This window comes from Arvicola amphibius, chromosome 12 (assembly GCF_903992535.2).
Source record: "Arvicola amphibius chromosome 12, mArvAmp1.2, whole genome shotgun sequence".
In the NCBI taxonomy this organism is placed as follows: Eukaryota; Metazoa; Chordata; class Mammalia; order Rodentia; family Cricetidae; genus Arvicola; species Arvicola amphibius.
In genome coordinates, this window is record NC_052058.2 from 131,781,851 (window position 1) to 131,800,296 (window position 18,446).

General features: G+C 39.1%; 1 pseudogene; it reads right to left on the minus strand.

Moving 5' to 3' along the window:
* The window catches only part of LOC119802999, a 163,575-nt pseudogene that overhangs the window by 60,734 nt on the left and 84,395 nt on the right, over nucleotides 1-18,446 (minus strand).

The window sequence follows — 18,446 nt, forward strand, 5'->3', positions numbered from 1 at the left end:
ACTCAGAGAGACGGGTTTGGTCGCATGATCCATCAGTCCCATTCCAACTGGAGTTGGTGATCTCCCATTAGTTCTGTCCCACCGTTTCCATGAGTGAACGCACCCCTCTCGTTCCTGACTTTCTCCCTCATGTTCTCGCTCTTTCTGCTCCTCATCGGGACCTTGGGAGCTCAGTCCAGTGCTCCAATGTGGGGCTCAGTCACCTTCCCCATCTGTCGCCAGCTGGAGTTTCCCTCACGGTCCTGACTTTCTTTCTCATGTTCTCTCTCCTTCTGCTCCTCATCGGGACCTTGGGAGCTCAGTCCGGTGCTCCAAGGTGGGGCTCTGTCATTTTCTTCATCTATCGTCAGGTGGAGGTTCTATGGTGATATGCAAGAAATTCATCAGTATGGCTATAGGAACTGGCCTTTTCAGGCTCCCTCTCCTTAGCTGCCCAAGGAACTAACTCGGGGCGTCTCCCCGGAAACCTGGGAACCCCTCTAGGGTCAAGTCTCTTGACAACCCTCAGGTAACTCCTTAAATTAAGATATATGCTTCGGATATAGGAAGGGTGGATATGAGAGTCCTTGAGTTTTTTTGCCCATACACATGAGTATTGTCTAAAACATGTCTTCTTTGTAGCAGCTAGGCCCTGCCACCACTGTGCTTGGCTGAGTTCACAAATCTGTTGTCACCTGTAGCTTCCCTGTCACTTCTCTGGCTCTCCTCTCCTGCTAAGCTTTGTTTTCTGGCTGTAATTAGCACCTCCTGCCACTGCCATAGCTGCTACTGCTGCTGGAACCACCATAGCCACCTTGATTCCGAGATTTAGCAAAGTACTGGCCTCCACCACCATAAGGGCCAGAGCTTCAGCCTCCAAAGTTTCCTCCTTTCCATAGCCCAAAATTTGAAAAATGATTGCTGTAATTGCCAAAATCATTGTAGCTTCCACCACCTCCAAAATTGCTTCCACTACCACCGCCAAAGCCGCCTCTGCCTCCTCCATTGTTATAGTGGTCAATGCTGCCACTCCCGCCATAGCCACTGCCCTGGTTTACATAACCCTGTCCACTACTTCCATAGCCTCTGCTTCCTCCAGAGTAACCAGGGCTGCCTCCTCCATAACCACCATCATTACCGAATCCATTATCGCCATCCCCACTGCCACCTTATCCACCATCACCCTGGCTGCCACCGAAGCCACCACGACCACTGAAGTTTCCCCCTTGACCAAAAGTGTCATTGCCGCCAAAACTGCCACCACGACCACCACCGAAGTTTCCAGAACCACATCGACCTCTTTCACTGGATGAAGCACTAGCCATCTCTTGCTTGGATAGGGCTTTTCTTACTTCACAGTTGTGCCCATTCACAGTATGGTATTTCTGAATAACAGTCTTATCCACAGAGTCATGGTCATCAAAGGTGATAAAAGCAAACCCTCTCTTTTATCCACTGCCTCTGTCAGTCATGATTTCAATCACTTCAATCTTCCCATACTGCTCAAAATAATCTCCCAGCTGATGTTCTTCCGTGTCTTCTTTAATACCACCAACAAAGATCTTTTTCACGGTTAAGTGGGCACCTGGTCTCTGAGAATCCTCTCTTGACACAGCTCTCTTAATTTTCTCATTATCAAATCATCATCAGCATCATAATCATCACCGAGAGTATAAAATCTTAAGTTATTTGGAATTTTACTGTGAGATGAGATGTGTATTTGTATGTGGACACATAATTCTCCTACCTACAATTGTGAAAAAATAAAAAGAATCTTTTATAATTCATTGCCTTGTCAGTCTTTCAAAATAAGTTGAAACTTCTTCTGAATATTGTTTGATACAACATAGTTAATTAATTTTTATAGTTTTTATAAAAGTACCATTGCCTCTTGATGCTCTCATGTTGAGGTAATTTATGAAATAGAGTTATTTAAATATCCTTTACTCAAGACAGCTTGTGCTTTGTAGATTCATATGTTCCCACATAAATTCCTATCTTAATTTTTTTCATTCATTTATAATGCTATTGCCAACAGTCATTATGACTTTCCTTTCTTCATGTCATAACATGGTAGATTTATTCAGTGACTATATCTACAGTCATATATGAAATGAGATAGTTCTTTCTCCTCAAGGATAGCACTGTGTCAAGGCTCTCCTGTAGATTGTGATTTAGAGACATAAAAATATATTCTTCATCACAATAGAAGTAATAATGAGAGGTTTCAACCATAATTGTCATTTACACATAAAGAAAAGAAAATCCTGCCTTCAACTTACGCTCCATGGAAACTACATAACAAAAAAGACCCTAGGTGAGTCATACATAGATTCAATCTACATGGTAATTAGAAAAAGACAAGATCTCCTGAGTAATTGGGAATACAGAACGCATGGAGAGGGTTGACAAGGAGGGGGATGAAGACAGGAGAGTGAAAAAACATACAGCTCAATAAAAACAGGTTTTATTTTAAAAAAAAAAGTAAAAATGAGAAAACAAAACAACTTTGATCTTGAGACTTTGACTGAGAAAAACTACTGACTTTTACTCCACTCTTTATGACTCAAATCAGAATATGTAAGTGTTCATTTAGATATATTTAATTCAAGAAGCCTAATCCTTCAAGTCTAATTTTTCACTTACTGAGAAAATACGAGCTTCATTCAAATCTTTTGATTATGCACAATTTAAAAAGACAGTGATTGAAAATCAATTAGGAAGTTCTATTCTACCAAGAGGTTTATCCCACATTTCACAATCCCATGGCCCACTAACATTGGGGAATCAGTGACTCCTGTGCCCACAGTTCCACCTACCATCCAATGAAATGATGTAACTTCAGGAAAGTTCATACAGACACTTTTAATCCCAGTTTGTGGAGGGAGAGGCAGATGGATTTTCTTATGTTCAAGGTTAACTTGGTCTACAAAGTGAGTTCCAGGACAGCCACAGTGTTTAAGCAGAAAAATAGTGTCTTGAGAAGCATAATAAAAAAAGAAGAGAGGAAAAAAGAAAGAAAAGAAAAATGATGTCTAGAGTGAGAGCCTGTTCATTTGTTCCCGGCTAACTTGACCCAAAATAAACACACAGACACTGTATCATTTATATATGATCATGAGTCTCATTGGTTACCAGACAGGATTCTGTGCATCTGTCTCCTGCTATGTCTAAATGGCCTCTCAGTGCCCCCACCTTCTTTCTCTGTTTAGTTTTCCTGCCTAGCTCTACACGGGCCTATCAGAGGCTATCATGACTTCTTCATGCATTAGCCAATGAAAGGAGCACATATAGAGAAGGACTTTACACAGGGGTGGGCAATAAATAACTTAATGAGTTCAGAGTAGATCAGCAGTTTAAATGATTATTTAAATGAAAATTGTAATAGATAATTCCTGGAGTAGAGAGATCCTATTCATGCTTCCATATAAGAACAAAAGACTGCTTGCATATGTCATATTTTCCTGTCATTTCTTACACACATATTGGGTGCCAACACTCACATGAATAGCTTTATGCTGTGCTTACTTTATTAATAAAATATTCTTAAAAATATTTATAAGAAACAAATGTATGTTAAAAGGCAAATATGTAGTTCAGAGTTGTCATTGATATCTATTCAGATGATCTTGGCTTCCATATTTATTATTGATCGTCAATTATGTGGTACATTCCCATAAATATTTTTCCTTTTCAGCTATCTATGATTCGCAAGTATAAAAAAAATCTTTTAAGCAAAAGTAACAAACGTAGCCCCATGGCCATCTTTCCTGGGTTCTAATTGTTCATTTCTAGCCCTGATTCTTTATTTATTTAGTTGTCAGTGCACGTGTTCTTATGTCTGAATGTAGACATGAAGGCCAGAGGCATTTTTCACCTTCCTTTCTGAGTCAAGTTATTTGCATTGGCCTAGAGATTGGTGGTTCATCCAGGCTGGCTGACCAACTAGCCCTGACTCCCCCTCTCTGTTGCTGGAACCCAAGTATGCATTCCCACACCCAGATTTTTATGTGGTTTCTGAGGCCTCAAACTCAGGTCTTCATGCTTGCCTAAACTGTCTCCCCAGCCTCAATGCACTGTTCCAGCAGATAAAAGATAAACCTGGGCACCAGATGGTCTCGCTTGTAATCCCATGAAAGGAATTCTGACAAAGGTTATAGTAGAGAGGGCACCTTGTTCCCCAGCTATAAGGAAAGAGGGCACTTTGTTTCCGGGCTAGAGTAAAAAAGGCACCTTGTTCCCAGGCTCCAGGGCAGGAGAAGGACAAGGGCAGCCTCCTGTCCTCCAAATGTCTCCTGGGTGTGGGGGATTTGTACTGTAAGATGAGGTAATGGAGCGTCTCTGTGGACGGACGTGTGTCAGACAGCCAGTACATATATTTCATTTTAGCTTTCACGAATACCTTCCTGGTATTTTGATTTTGTTTCTATATCCTCAGACCTGTTATTACAGCAATAGGATGTGGTCCTTGCTCACATACCAGGTGATAAAATTGTGACTCTGGCCTTCAGAACGAGCTCTATTATGATATGAAAATGCCCTCCTCAGACGGTAGACTTGTCCTGTCTTCATGTTGTGGGGAGAATGAGACGCTGAAGCTTATTCACGACCCATCCCCAGCCTTCATTTACAGCATTAAACTAAACAAAGCACAGAGGGAAGCCCAGAAAAAAAAGAAGAAAAAAATATCTTTTAAGTTAAAAATTCATGAAGAACCAAGTTAATTCATAATATTGTTGAAAATTAAAAATGTAAAACAGTTGGGAGAATGTGTGTGTAACCAATAAGTGATGACTCTTAAAATATTTTCAGAGCTTTTATTTTACCTCAGGTATTTAACATAGGAAGGAAAAGTTGCAATGATATGGGAGATGGCAAGATGAAATGGTAGACGTTAACAAACAAATCAGTAAGACCTGCTACCCTGATTGTCTTAGCTATCAGTTGTCTATAAATTCTTACACATAAATACTTATACATAGAAGGAGAATTAATTCTTCATATAAAAGGTGACATTCTTCATTGGTAAGAAAACAACTTTAGTCTATACTGTTATGCCTAGATCTGGAACTACCTCAACCACCAACAGACCAGATCCAATGCAAAAGCAAAGAGTCTTTTTTATATAATTTCAAGTTAACTTGCATTCTCTATCCATCCCACGGGGCTCATGGAGAAGGATGCTTCCCTTCTTTAGAGCTTCTATTGTCCTTAAAGAACAACATATATCTTGAATAGATTTCTGTACATTCAACCAGAATTAATTGTTCATATAGATGGTAACATGTCTTCTTTGGTAAGAAAACAACTTTAGTCTATACTCTCGTGCCCAGAGTTTGGAACTCCCCAAAGTACCAGGAGACCAGAGCCAATGGAAAAGCAAAAAGTCTTTCAAATTCCAAGTTAGCTTGGGTTCTCTATCCTTCCAAGAGAGCTGGAAGAGTACAGGAGACTCCCTAGATCCTGGGGGTGGGGTATTCATTCCAGGTAGAGCCAGGTGATGCATCCGAGGGTCTTAAGTTGCATAGTAACAGTCTCAGGATTGGGCTGAAGGAACCTGTCATGAGATACTTCTTCAGTTTCAGCTGTAGAAAGGTTGCTATAACTCAGTGCCATCCCAGAGGCAATTACTGCTGCTGCTACATTTGACCATATCTGGAAAGAACATTCAGAGCCCGGCAGCCAACTTCTGTGAGGTCTGATTGGTTCCTTACCATATGACGCATGTCTGGCAGTTTCTTTTCAGTCTTAGGGAAAAAGAAGAAAAGTTCAGGCCCTCAGGATAGAGGCTACGTGACAGTTTCTCTCCAGTGACTATGGTAAGTCCAGAGACTGAGCACATTCTGCTGAGTCAGGGCCATACATCTTGCTTTTCTTCTCCATCGATAGTCATAGCTGCCAAAGTAGGGAGCTTGGTGGGGGTAAGGACCTTTCAAATCTTTCATATTGCATCAACATCAAAAACCTAAGTCCTTTGGGCATTTTGAGAGTTTCCACCCCCTAAATTTCTTAAGTTTCATGAACTATGAATCACAGTGTTAATCACTTAGAGTTTTTCTCTTTTGAACCTGGAGTAAAACTTACAGAATTGTTCTTTAATTTTTACTTTTTTAACTTCATTTTCTCATCATGAAAATCATTGTAATCATCATCTAGAGTATGAACTCTTAAGTCACTTGAAATTTCACTGTGATATTAAGCATAAATTTGCATGTGAACATCAGATTCTCCAAGGCACAGTTGTGAAAAAATAAAAAGAATATTTTATAATTTAATGCCTTGTCAAGTTTCAAAATAAGTTAACACCTTATTTGTATATTCATTTGCCCAACATAGTTACCTGTTTCATAGAGTCTTTATACAAGTACCCCAACTTCCTGATGCTCTTATGTTGAGATAAATTTTGAAATAGATTTCTCTGAATATGCTCATCTCAAGACAGTTTGTGCTTTGTAGATTCACATGGTCCCAAATAAACTTCCATCTAGTTTGTCAAATATTTATTAGGCTATTGCCAATAGTCATTATGGATTTCATTTCTTCGTGTCATAACATGGAAGACTTATACAGTGACTCTATCTACAATAATCTATGAAATGAGATGGTTTGAACATCAAGAATGACACTATGTCAAGTCTCTTCTCTGGCTTGTGACTTAGAGTTATAGAATATATACCTCATCACAATAATAGTAAAAATGTGATTATTCACTCATAAATGTCTTCTAGACATAAAGCAAAGAAAATCCTGCCTACAATTCACAACCCCAGAGAAACTAGACAACAAAAAAGACCTTAGGAGGAACATACATTGATCCAATCTACATGGGAAGTGGAAAAAGACAAGATCTCCTGAGTAAATTGGGAGCATGGAACTCATGGAGAGTTTAGATGGGGAGGAAGGAAGAAGGGGGGAGAATGGAAAAAATATTTAGCTCAATAAAAACAGTTTTTAAAAAAGTAACCATGAGAAGACAATAAGCTTGATCTTGAGATTTGGAGTGAGCAAAGCAACCGTATTTTATACCACTCTTTACTACTCAAATCAGAATGTGTAAATGTTTATTTAGATGTGTGTAATTCAATAACTCTTATCTTTCCAGTCTAATCCTTCACTTATGGAGAAAATAATGCTTCCTTAATATCTTTTGATTAAGGAAAAGATAAAACACAGTGATTGAAAATAAATTATGAAATTCTCGTCTACCTACATGTCTCACCCACATCAGAATTTCATGGCCCATTAACCCTGGAAATCAGTAACTCCTGTGCTCACACTTCCTTCTAATATCCAAGGAAGTAAAGGAGTTCAAAGAACGTTCATTTAAAACAAAAGAGGAAAGATGGACCAGGTGGTGTTGATGCACACCTTTAACCCCAGTTCTTGGGAGGCAGAGGCTGATGGATTTCCTTTTGTTCCAGGCCAACCTGATTTGCACATTGAGTTCAATGAGAGCCACAGTAGTTACAAATAGAAACCTTGTGTCAAGAAGCAAAATAAAATAAAATAAAGTAAAGAAGAGAAAAAAGAAAGAAATGAATGATAATGGCTGCAGGCAGAGCCTGTTGGTTTCTTTCCTGGACACCTTGACTCAAAAGAATAACACAGACAGTGTATTATTAAAACACTTTTTGCTCAATAGCTTAAGCATATTGCTAGCCAGCTCTTATACCACAAATAACCCCAATTCTATTATTTTATATGTTACCACTAGGCTCTTAGTTTATCAGCAAGGTTATGGTGCATCAGTCCCTTCAGAGGTTAAATGGACTCTGACCGACTCCACCTTCTTTCTCATTCAGTATAGTTTTCCTGCCTAGCTTTAATCTCTCCTATCAGAGAACATCATGGCTTAAATATTCATTAACCAATAAAACAACAGACGTACAGAAGTACTCAACACAATGTGGGCAATGAAAAACATAATGTGTTCAGTGTAGATAATCAGTTTTAAAGATACATTTTAATGATAATTGTAATAGATAAGTCATGGAGTAGAGGGATCCAATTCATGCTTCCTCATAAAGAAGGAAGGAATAATGCCCATGTCATCTTTTCTGGCCAATTCTTCTACAAACAATGAGTGCTAACACTCACATGAATACTATTACACTGTACTTACTTTATTTACAAATTGGAGATAAAAGTATGTTAAAAAGGCAAATATGTAGTTCAAAGTTGTCAGTGATATTCACTCAGATGATCTTGTAGTACTATATTTATCCTTGATCATTAATTATGTTGTATATTCCCATAAATTTCTGTAATAGAATTACAGAAAGTTTTATTCCAAAATATTGATTCTGGTAAAAGAAGGCTTGTTTTCTCTAAGAAGAAGAGAAGCTCATAACCTCTGAGGAATAGATCTTGAATAGATAGACTACTGTACATTCAATGAGAAGTAATTCTTCATATAAATGGTGACATGACTTCTTTGGTAAGAAATCAACTTTAGTCTTTATTCATGCGCCCAGAACTGGGACCACCCAAAACCACCAAGAGACCAGTTCCAATGGATAAGCAAAGGTCTTTTGAATAACGAGTTAACTTGGATTCTCTATCCTTCCAAAACTGTGTGTGAACTAGGAGGGACCCGCAAGCCGCAGTGGGGTGAGGCATTCATTAGGGGTACAGCCAAGGGGTGCATTTGGTGGTTTGGATGTTACATAGGAACAGTCTCAGGATTGGCTGTCCTGAGTTAATTAGTCAGTTGCAGCTGCAGAATGGTCACTATAGCTGGAGGCCAATCCTGGGGCTCTTACTTCTGTCTCTGGATTCCAGCATTATCAGAAAATTAAGTGCAGAGCTTGCCAGCTAACTTCTGTGACTTCTGATTGGTTCCCTACCATATGGACAATATCTGGCAGTTTCACCCTAGTTATTAAGGAAACCAGACAAGATCTGTCCCTCAGGATAGAGGCTATCTGGCAATTTCTCCCAAGTAATTAGGGCAAAGTCAGGCAGAGTCAGTTAGGCAGTATGGTAGCTATCTGAGCAGTTTCTCCCTGGTAATTAGGGCAAGGTTTAGGGCTCAAAACATTGCGTTGAGTCATGGGCCTACATTTTGCTGTGTCTTTCCTTTAGGTCTTCACAGCTGCCAAACCAGGGTGCTATATGAAGGTCTGGGTCTTTCAACACTTTCATTTTTACTTCAATGCCAACAGAACTTGGTCCTCTGGCCATTTGGAAAGTTTTTCCTGCTCTGTTTTTTAAGTTTCTTGAGCTAATAGTGTTAATAGTTTTGATTTTTTTCTGGTTTGATCCTGGATTAGCAGGTCCAGACTTCTTTCTTAGTTTGTATTTTCTTTTTTTTTTTTTTTTTGGTTTTTCGTGACAGGGTTTCCCTGTGGTTTCTAGAGCCTGTCCTGGAGCTAGCTCTTGTAGACCAGGCTGGCCACGAACTCAGAGATCCGCCTGCCTCTGCCTCCCGAGTGCTGGGATTAAAGGCGTGTGCCACCACCGCCCGGCAGTTTGTATTTTCTTAACTTCATTTTCTCATCTTCAAAATCATCATCCTCATCATAACAATATGTATTTCTTCTTTTGCCCCATCTCCTAAATAAGTCATTCTTTAGAACAGGTGATGCTCATTCTCATCCTTCTCCGTTTAAAATGATAAACATTTCTATCTTCAAATCCAAAGCTAAGAAAAAAATTGAAGTCTACGGGGACCTTGCCCTTGAACATGGAGTCTACCATGAGGTGAAGGTATCAGCTTCCAAAGAAAAAAATCTTGTAGGAGCTAAGAATTGTCTGCTCTTCAGAACAGAAACACATGCCAACGTGACAGAAGGGCTTCTGTGTAATTTTTTTCATGTTTTTTATTTTTATTCTATTTTTTTGTCAGGGTGCCATGCCCTGTGGGAAGTCCATGACCCTCACCCCTCCATCCAGGTCTAGGAAAGTGTGCATCCAAACAGACTAGGCTATCAATAAGCCAGTACATGCAGTAGAATCAAAATCCAGTGTCATTATTATTAGCTTCTCAGTCAGCCCCCATTGTCAGCCATGTTCAGAGAGTCTGGTTTGATCCCATGCTCATTCAATCCCAGTCCAGCTAGCCTTGGTGAGCTCCCATTAGATCAGTCACACTGTCTCCATGGGTGGATGTAACCCTTGTGGTCCTGACTTTCTTGCTCATGTTCTCCCTCTTTCTACTCTTCATCTGGGTCTTTGGAGCTCAGTCCTGTGCTCCAATGTGGGCCTGTGTCTCTTATCTTCATCCATTGACAGATGAAGGGTAAGGCTCACAGTGAGCCGGTCCATGCTGAAGAGCTGAAGAATCCAAGCCCATCGCCGTTGTCATTGGTTTCTCAGTCCTCCTCCACCGTCAGCCACATTCAGAGAGTCCGGTTTAGTTGCCTTTTCTATCAGTCCCATTCCAACTGGACTTGGTGGTCTCCCGTTAGTTCTGTCCCACAGTCTAAATGGGTGAATGCACCCCTCACGGTCCTGACTTCCTTGCTCATGATCTCCCTCCTTTTGCTCCTCATCAGGACCTTGGGAGCTCAGTCCGGTGCTCCAATGTGGGGCTCTGACATTTTCTCCATCCAACGCCAGGTGAAGGTTTTATGGTGATATGCAAGATATTCATGAGTATGGCAATAGGATCTGGACAATTCTGGCTCCTTCTCCTCAGCTGCCCGAGGAACTAGCTGAGGGCATCTTCCTGGACCTGTGTAATTTTATATCCATGTATTGATACTGAAAAAAGTGGCTAGAGAGAGATGACATTACCATCATCAAAGATACCAGGATCCTGATAATCAGATATTCTGTGTGCATCACCACACTTAACAAGGTTCAGTTAGCAAATCTTATAAATCACTTAGTATATGCAAAATATTTAAATACTTAAATAGCAATGTGAAAACATTTATTTTTGAGTACGAATGATTATCATGTCTACCCATTTTTATATACTTTAACTTTCTGAATACACATTTGTTCATTTGTTTATGTTGGGGGTGCCATACATATCATACATACGTATGTTCTTCCTGGCATGTATGGAAATGAGTAAAAAGGCTTGAGCTTCACAGTTCTCTGACTCTACCATCTGAGTCCTTGAAATTGCATTCAGTCCAGTTAAAGAGAAATGCTTAAAGCGCAGGGCCTGAGCTTCTTAAACTGTCTTAATTTGAGATATTTTATATTACTTCTTGTTTTTTAAAGTGGGCACATGCATATATGAGCGTGTGAGTGTGTTTATGTGATTGTGAATATCCTCACAAATATTCTCTTTGTGGTTTAACTTTCTTGCTATTTCCCTTATAGGTTTTCTTTGTAAATTTTCATTAACTGAAAGAATAAACATTTCTGATCTATGGGGGAATGAAAATCATATTTTCACAGAGTGCTCTAGTTCAAATTATAGGCAAACATGCCCTGGGTATCAGTAGACTCCCACTGACCAACAATTACACCTGAAGTTTACAGCTTCCTAACAGAAATTTTTGGTGATGCTACATGTTGGCAGTAATCACTACATAAAAGTCAGACGAAAAGAAAAGGAACCTGTTTTATACCTTGCAAGACAAAAAAAAATCATATATTGTCAAGTCTGTGGTTCTTCCTAAAATTGTAGATCTATGTTCCCAATAACTAATATGTTGCACATAGGTGGGTCCTGAATCAGAACCAAGATGCTGAACACACTTTGGTTGTTCTTAAAAACAAACCCTTGTCACTCATGACATTCACGTACAATGCAGGAGAGATGTGGTGATGTTAACTCTATTGAATGCATTTTTTTCTCATTTTCATGATTAATTAGGATATGTTAATTGACTGAGGACAAGTTCTTGAGGATGGATCGATTGGACACAGCCTACAACTAACCATTAAGTCAAGAAACAATGTGGAAATTTGCGGGTTTGTTCTTCAATGAAAAAACATACATTTTATAAACTGCCGGAATACCATGGCAAGTAAATGTCAGAATTCTGTTGGCCTTCCCTGTAACCTGTGTACTTTGCCCTTTAGGAGACAAGCTCATCCTACCCTCAGTCTCCCCCTTCATGCCTACTCCCCTCTCTCTCTCTCTCTCTCTCTCTCTCTCTCTCTCTCTCTCTCTCTCTCTCTTTCTCTCTCTCTTTCTCTCTGAATGTCCATATTCTGAACTGGCTTTCTTCCTTGTTTTCCCCACCCCTTCCTTTCTCTCTTTGTCTCTCTTTCTCTCGCTCTCCCTTTCCCTCTTACTATCATAATCCAATTACTTTTATAGTCTTCCTAATACTCACTAAATAAACTCTGTACCCATGTTCCATCCACAAGGTGCATCTGCTTTTCTCCCACTCTCTGTGGTCTCCCTCCCAGCAGGGTACCTGCCAGGTTCATACCAATTGTAAAGTATTCGTTGGTCCTGTGAATCAGATAAATCACACGTTAAGTTAGAAACCAGTACAGCCAATCTTGGAAAAAATTCTCCAGGCAAACTCTATTCTGTGGTCATTACTTAAAATATATACCTGCTAAACAGCCCTCACCACTCAGAGATCATGGATAATATGGCATTTAAATGTTTAATTGTTAAAAGCCTTTTCATACCACAGAGACAGTTTGGTTCCTAGCAGCAGCACCCCATTGCCACCAAAGAATACAGGAGACAGATGGACACAGAACAACATCCATGCACATTTTGCTTCAAGTGAAAGTGCTAACCACTCTGTGGAACTGCCTTTCAACTAAACTCCTGAACATCTCCAAATAGTGGATCAAACTGGCTAGAATCGACAACCTAGATGCTCATGGCAAGTAGGCTTGTCTTCCTACAGATTTCCAAATCCATAGAGTCTTCTAAAGCCTGGCAGGTCCTGCTCCAACATAAGACAAATACAACACTGATGCTTCTGCCCATAATAAATATGGAGGAACTTAAGGTGTGGCTCTGGGAAGTCATTTGAGTAAGTTCTCGCTCTTTGTAAATTCAATAACCATGTAAAAATGTGTCCTTTTGAAGACCTCTGATACAATTTGATGGATGAGAGGTTTTTCCAGTTTAAAAGGACAACCTCACCTAACAAATTTCACTATAGTTTCTTACCATGTTCTTAATAAAAATGTTTCCTAGGACTCCTAATATCTACATTGAATTTCATAGAATCGAAAGTGGGAAGTACACTTGAATGCATTGGCACAGGAGACCACTTCCTAAATATAACCCCCGCAGCACAGACACTGAGAGAAACAATTAATCAATGGAACCTCTTGAATTTGAAAAACTTCTTTAAAGCAAAGGATATGGTCAACAAGACAGAATGACAGTCTGCAGAAAAGGAAAAGATTTTCACCAATCCCACATAATATAGAGTTTTAATCTCCAAATTATACAAGGAACTCAAGAAATTTGTCATGAAAAGAACAAATAATTCAATAAAACATGGTATACAGGCCTCAACAGAGAACTCTCAACAGAGGAAACTAAAATAGCTTGAAGACACTTAAGGAAATATGAAAAATCCTTAGTCATCAGAGAAATGGAAATCAAAACCACTCTGAGATTCCATCTTACACCTGTAAGAATGAACAAGAACAAAAACACTGATGACAACTTATGCTGGAGAGGTTGTGGGGTGAAGGGAAGACTCCTGCATTGCTGGTTGGACTGAAAGCTGATACAGCCCCTTTTGATGTCAGTCTGGTGATCTCTCAGAAACTTAGGAAACAAGCTTCCTCAAGACCCAGCAATACCTCTCTTGGTTATATATCCAAATGATGCTCAATCGTACCACAAGAACAATGTGGATAGAAAACTGTTTCTATTTCCTTACAGTTTGTTTTCCAATTTTGTGGAGTACAGTATGATCTAATAATTCTCTGCATTTGATCAGTAACTGTTGATATGTCCTTTTTCCATTACGATTTTGTTAATTTGGTAGTTCTCTCTTTGTATCATTGATATTTGTCTTGTTTTCTTTGTTCCTATTATATTGGTTTCAGTTCTCATTTAAATTATTTCCTGTATTCTACTCCTTCTGGGTGAGTCTGCTTCTTTTTGTTCTAGAGCTTTCAATTTTCAAGTCACTAGTGTGAGCTTTCTCTACTTTCTTTCTTTAGGCACTTAGTACTATGTACTTCCTCTTAGCACTGCATTCATAGTGTCCCATTGGTTTGGGTATGTTGTGTCTTCATTTTCATTGAATTCTAGGATTATTACCGAGTATGTGGTCAATTTAAAGAAAGTTCCATGAGGTGTGGAGGAGAAGGAATGTTCTTTTATGTTTGTGTGGAATGTTCTATAAATGTTTACTAAGCCCATTTGAGGCATGGCATCTGTTTGTTCTCTTATTTCTCTGTAAATTTTCTGTCTGGTAGACATATCTAATGGTGGGAAAGAGTTGTTGAAGTCTCCCACTATTAGTATATGGTAATGAGGGTCCACTGGATGTGACCTAGTCAATTGGAAGAAACTGAATCTGTTCTATGGGGAGATCTTTTGAATGGTAGAAGAAAAGTCTCCTGAGCAGGCAAATCCTTATTGCCTCTTTAAGTAGGAACGACTGAAGAGAGCTCCTTCTTCGTAGGTTTCTTTTCTTCTGTATACCGAATTTTATGTGAGAGTGTAGAGATACACTAAATCAGGCTCTACAATCCTGAACAAAATTTGACTCTGGAAAGAAAGAATGTCATTTTAAGGTGACTTAAGTGTAGGGTGTTTTCATTGATCTTGTTATTTTTCTTGTAATATTTGTTGTCCTGGCTCTACCTTATGCTGTCAGGTATCGATCTCTAGAGCTTTATCCATTCTTACCTATTACTCTAGTGGTATTTGACAATGTCATTCCACTAATTCCAGTAATTTTAATGATATATTTCTCCATCACCTATGCCATTTTTTCCAATAAGCAAATGTAATATTTTTCATAACCTCTCTTATCTTATGACGGTTCTGTCCAATTTGGTATGTATTACTCTGGTTCTCAATATCAGCACAGCAAAATGAAATTACAAGTCCAAATTCCTTGAACATTATCTTTCACTGTTATTTCTGCAAGCGGTGCTCTACTCATAGTGGGTAAGTATGTTGAGATCAAATAAATGTCCAAACTGAAGATCCAAGGGAATTGTGCAGACGGGTGAAAGAATTTGTCCCCATCCTCATAAGAAGAGCTGACACCTAAATCTCTGATTATATGTCAAAACTCATGTTCATTGTGTCTTAAATTATAACACTACTTCTGGACAAGAAGAGAGATTTAGAGTCCCTCACAGGCTACCTAAAATCAATAGTTCATTTGACCTCTCTCTCTGTGTACTGTGTTTTCTTTATGCTGTCAGTCATTTCAACCTAAACCAGGAACTCTAGCACATCGTTCATATACCATTTATTGCATAGTTGTGTGTCTTGTCACAAGATGATGGAAGAACCTGCCTTACTAAATGAAAATATTACATATCTCTGGCCTCTTTCCTTATACATCCCACTTTTGGAAACATCTATTAAGTCTACAACATTTTCTCAATGTGATAGAGGCATTCAAAACATGTTTTACTCTTAATGGAGGCTGAGTGTTAATAGTAATTAATATTGGCCTGAAGAACCTGCTAATGCCCTGAAGATTATCTCAATGGTTAAAGCCATGAATACTCTTCCAGAGAGCCTGTGTTTAGTTTCCAGCACCCACATCTGTGCTGAGAAGGACCTGAGACACCAGTCCCAGGGCATCAGTGGGACTCTGCTACCTTCCTCACGATCTGCAGACAGTGCATTCCACATACATCTATCCAAACACTGATACAACCTCGCAGATAATAAAATAAAGTCACTTTAAAATCGGTTTTTGCTATTGACATTTATTTTATTTTCTAGACATCATTTTTCAAAGGTAAGAATCCAGTCCTGGAACTGGCTCTGTAGGCGAGGCTGGCCTTGAAGTTATAGAGAAAGGTCTCCCGATGTCTTCCAAGTGCTGAAAGCAAAGGCATGTGCTACCATTGCCTGGCAACATTTATCATATTTGTGAAGTAAATTCGGTCTATTTAGAAAAAATCCCTAGTAAAACTGAGGAAGATGTTGGAATTTATAGTCACACATTTAAGGAAAAATCTCTTAATGCTTTTGCCACAGCATCAAATAGTGAGCTCAGTGTAAAGTTCCTATAATTACTTTTCCAAGTCTCATTGGATAATTTTCATCCCAGGTTGCTCTTTGTACACATTGTGTAGTCTGTTTTTTCAGTGTTTTTTATTGCAGTATATTCAAGGGAAAACACACGCAAATACACACACACTATTTATATTCCCAAATATTTCCTGTATCTGGATTGCATGCCATACAACATTATTGTCATTAAAATATTTAACCTAACATAAGTTCATATTTTCTAAACATCCTCATAAATTTTTAGTCAGTTATGTAATAAATAAGATATGTTGTCTACTCTATATACTAAGAAAGAAATTTCTTTTTGGGTATTCTTTTATGGGGTAAAAGGTATGTAATTTTAGACTGTAGTTTAAGACTACGAAATTATTGGGCTAATTTTTTTTTTGTTTTTGAGTTAGGGTTTTTTTGGGGGGCGTTGTTTTGTTTTTTTTTCTTTAGTTTCTCCAAACAGTTTTTTTTTTTCTGTAGTTTTGGAGGCTGTCCTGGAAATAGCACTTTTATATCAGGCTGGCCTCAAAATCATAGAGATCCATTTCCCTTTGATTCCAAACAGCAAGACTTAGAGTTATGTGTAACCACTGTTTGGCATAGGACTATGAGCTCCTAAGTCAGTTGAAATTTCAGTGTGAGATGAGACATGAATTTGTATGTAGACATCATATTCCCTAAGCTATGCTTATGAGACAATAAAAAAATTCTCTTATATTTCATTGCCTTGTCAGTCTCTCAAAATGAGATGCCAAGTTATTTAAATATTTAATGGGAACAACATAGTCGCTTGTTGCAGAGAGTCTTTATACTAGTACCACAAACTCCTGATGCTCTCGTGTTGAGATGTATTTTTAAATAGCGTTATATGAATATGCTTTTCTCAAGGCAATTAATGCTTTGTAGATTCCTATAGTCCCATATAAATTTCTGTGTTAATTTGTCCATCATTACTAATGCTTTTGCCAAGAGCAATAATTTCTTCAAACCTAGAGTCTGTAACCCCAAAATCCACCCAAGAGACCAGATCCAATGAAAAAGCAAGGAACCTTTTGAATTACAAGTTAACTTGGGTTCTCTATCCATCCAACAAAGCGGGTGCCCTAGAATAGACTCTCTAGCAACAGTGGGGTAAGGCATTCATTAGAGCTAGAGGCATGCCTTGCATCTGGGGTTCTGAAAGTTGCATAGTAACAGTCTCAGGATTGGGCTGGGGGAATCAGCCATGAGTTTATTGGTCAGATACAGCTGCAGAAAGTTGACTATAATAGGAGACAATGCCTGGATTGCTAATGCTGTTGCTACATTTGACCATTATCAGGAAAGTACATCTAGAGCTGCCAGCTAACTTCTCTGACTTCTGATTGGTTCCTTACCATATGGCGGATGTCTGGCAGTTTCTTCCCTGAGTTAGGAAAAAAAAGTTCAGGCCCTCAGGTTAGAGGCTATGTGACAGTTCTCCCCAGTGATTCAGGTAAGGTCAGAGACTCAGCACATCCTGTTGAGTCAGGGTGTCTTTTCAGTAGGCAGTCAAGGCTGCCAAAGTGGAGGACCTGTGACGGTGTGGGCCTTTTGATACTTTCATATTTGCTTCAATGTCAACACAGATAAGTCCTTTAGGCAATTTGAGAGTTTTACCCCTGGATTTTGTAAGGTTCATTGCCTATTATTCACAGTGTCAAACACTTAGAGTTTTTTTTTTTCAGCCTTGAACCAGGAGTAGCACTTCCAGAATTGTTCAGTAATTTTTATTTCCCTTATTCTTTTTTAGAAAAAAAGATATTTATTCAGTGTCATGATCAGACTATTACATTTAGCAATCAACAGCATCGGTAAGACGAGGTCTACAGTAAAACCCTTTGTTGGAATGCTTTACACTTTCCACAGAACAGAAACTAAAATAACCTGTTATACAATTAGTCACAAGGACAGTCCTCGAGTTTTTTTGCCCATACACATGAGTATTGTCTAAAATATGTCTTCTTTGTAGCAGCTAGGCCCTGCCACCACTGTGCTTGGCTGAGTTCACAAATCTGTTGTCACCTGTAGCTTCCCTGTCACTTCTCTGGCTCTCCTCTCCTGCTAAGCTTTGTTTTCTGGCTGTAATTAGAACCTCCTGCCACTGCCATAGCTGCTGCTGCTGCTGGAACCACCATAGCCACCTTGATTCTGAGGTTTAGCAAAGTACTGGCCTCCACCACCATAAGGGCCAGAGCTTCTGCCTCCAAAGTTTCCTCCTTTCATTGGTCCAAAATTTGAAGACTGATTGTTGTAATTGCCAAAATCATTGTAGCTTCCACCACCTCCAAAATTGCTTCCACACCACTGCCAAAGCCGCCTCTGCCTCCTCAATTATTATAGTTGTCAATGC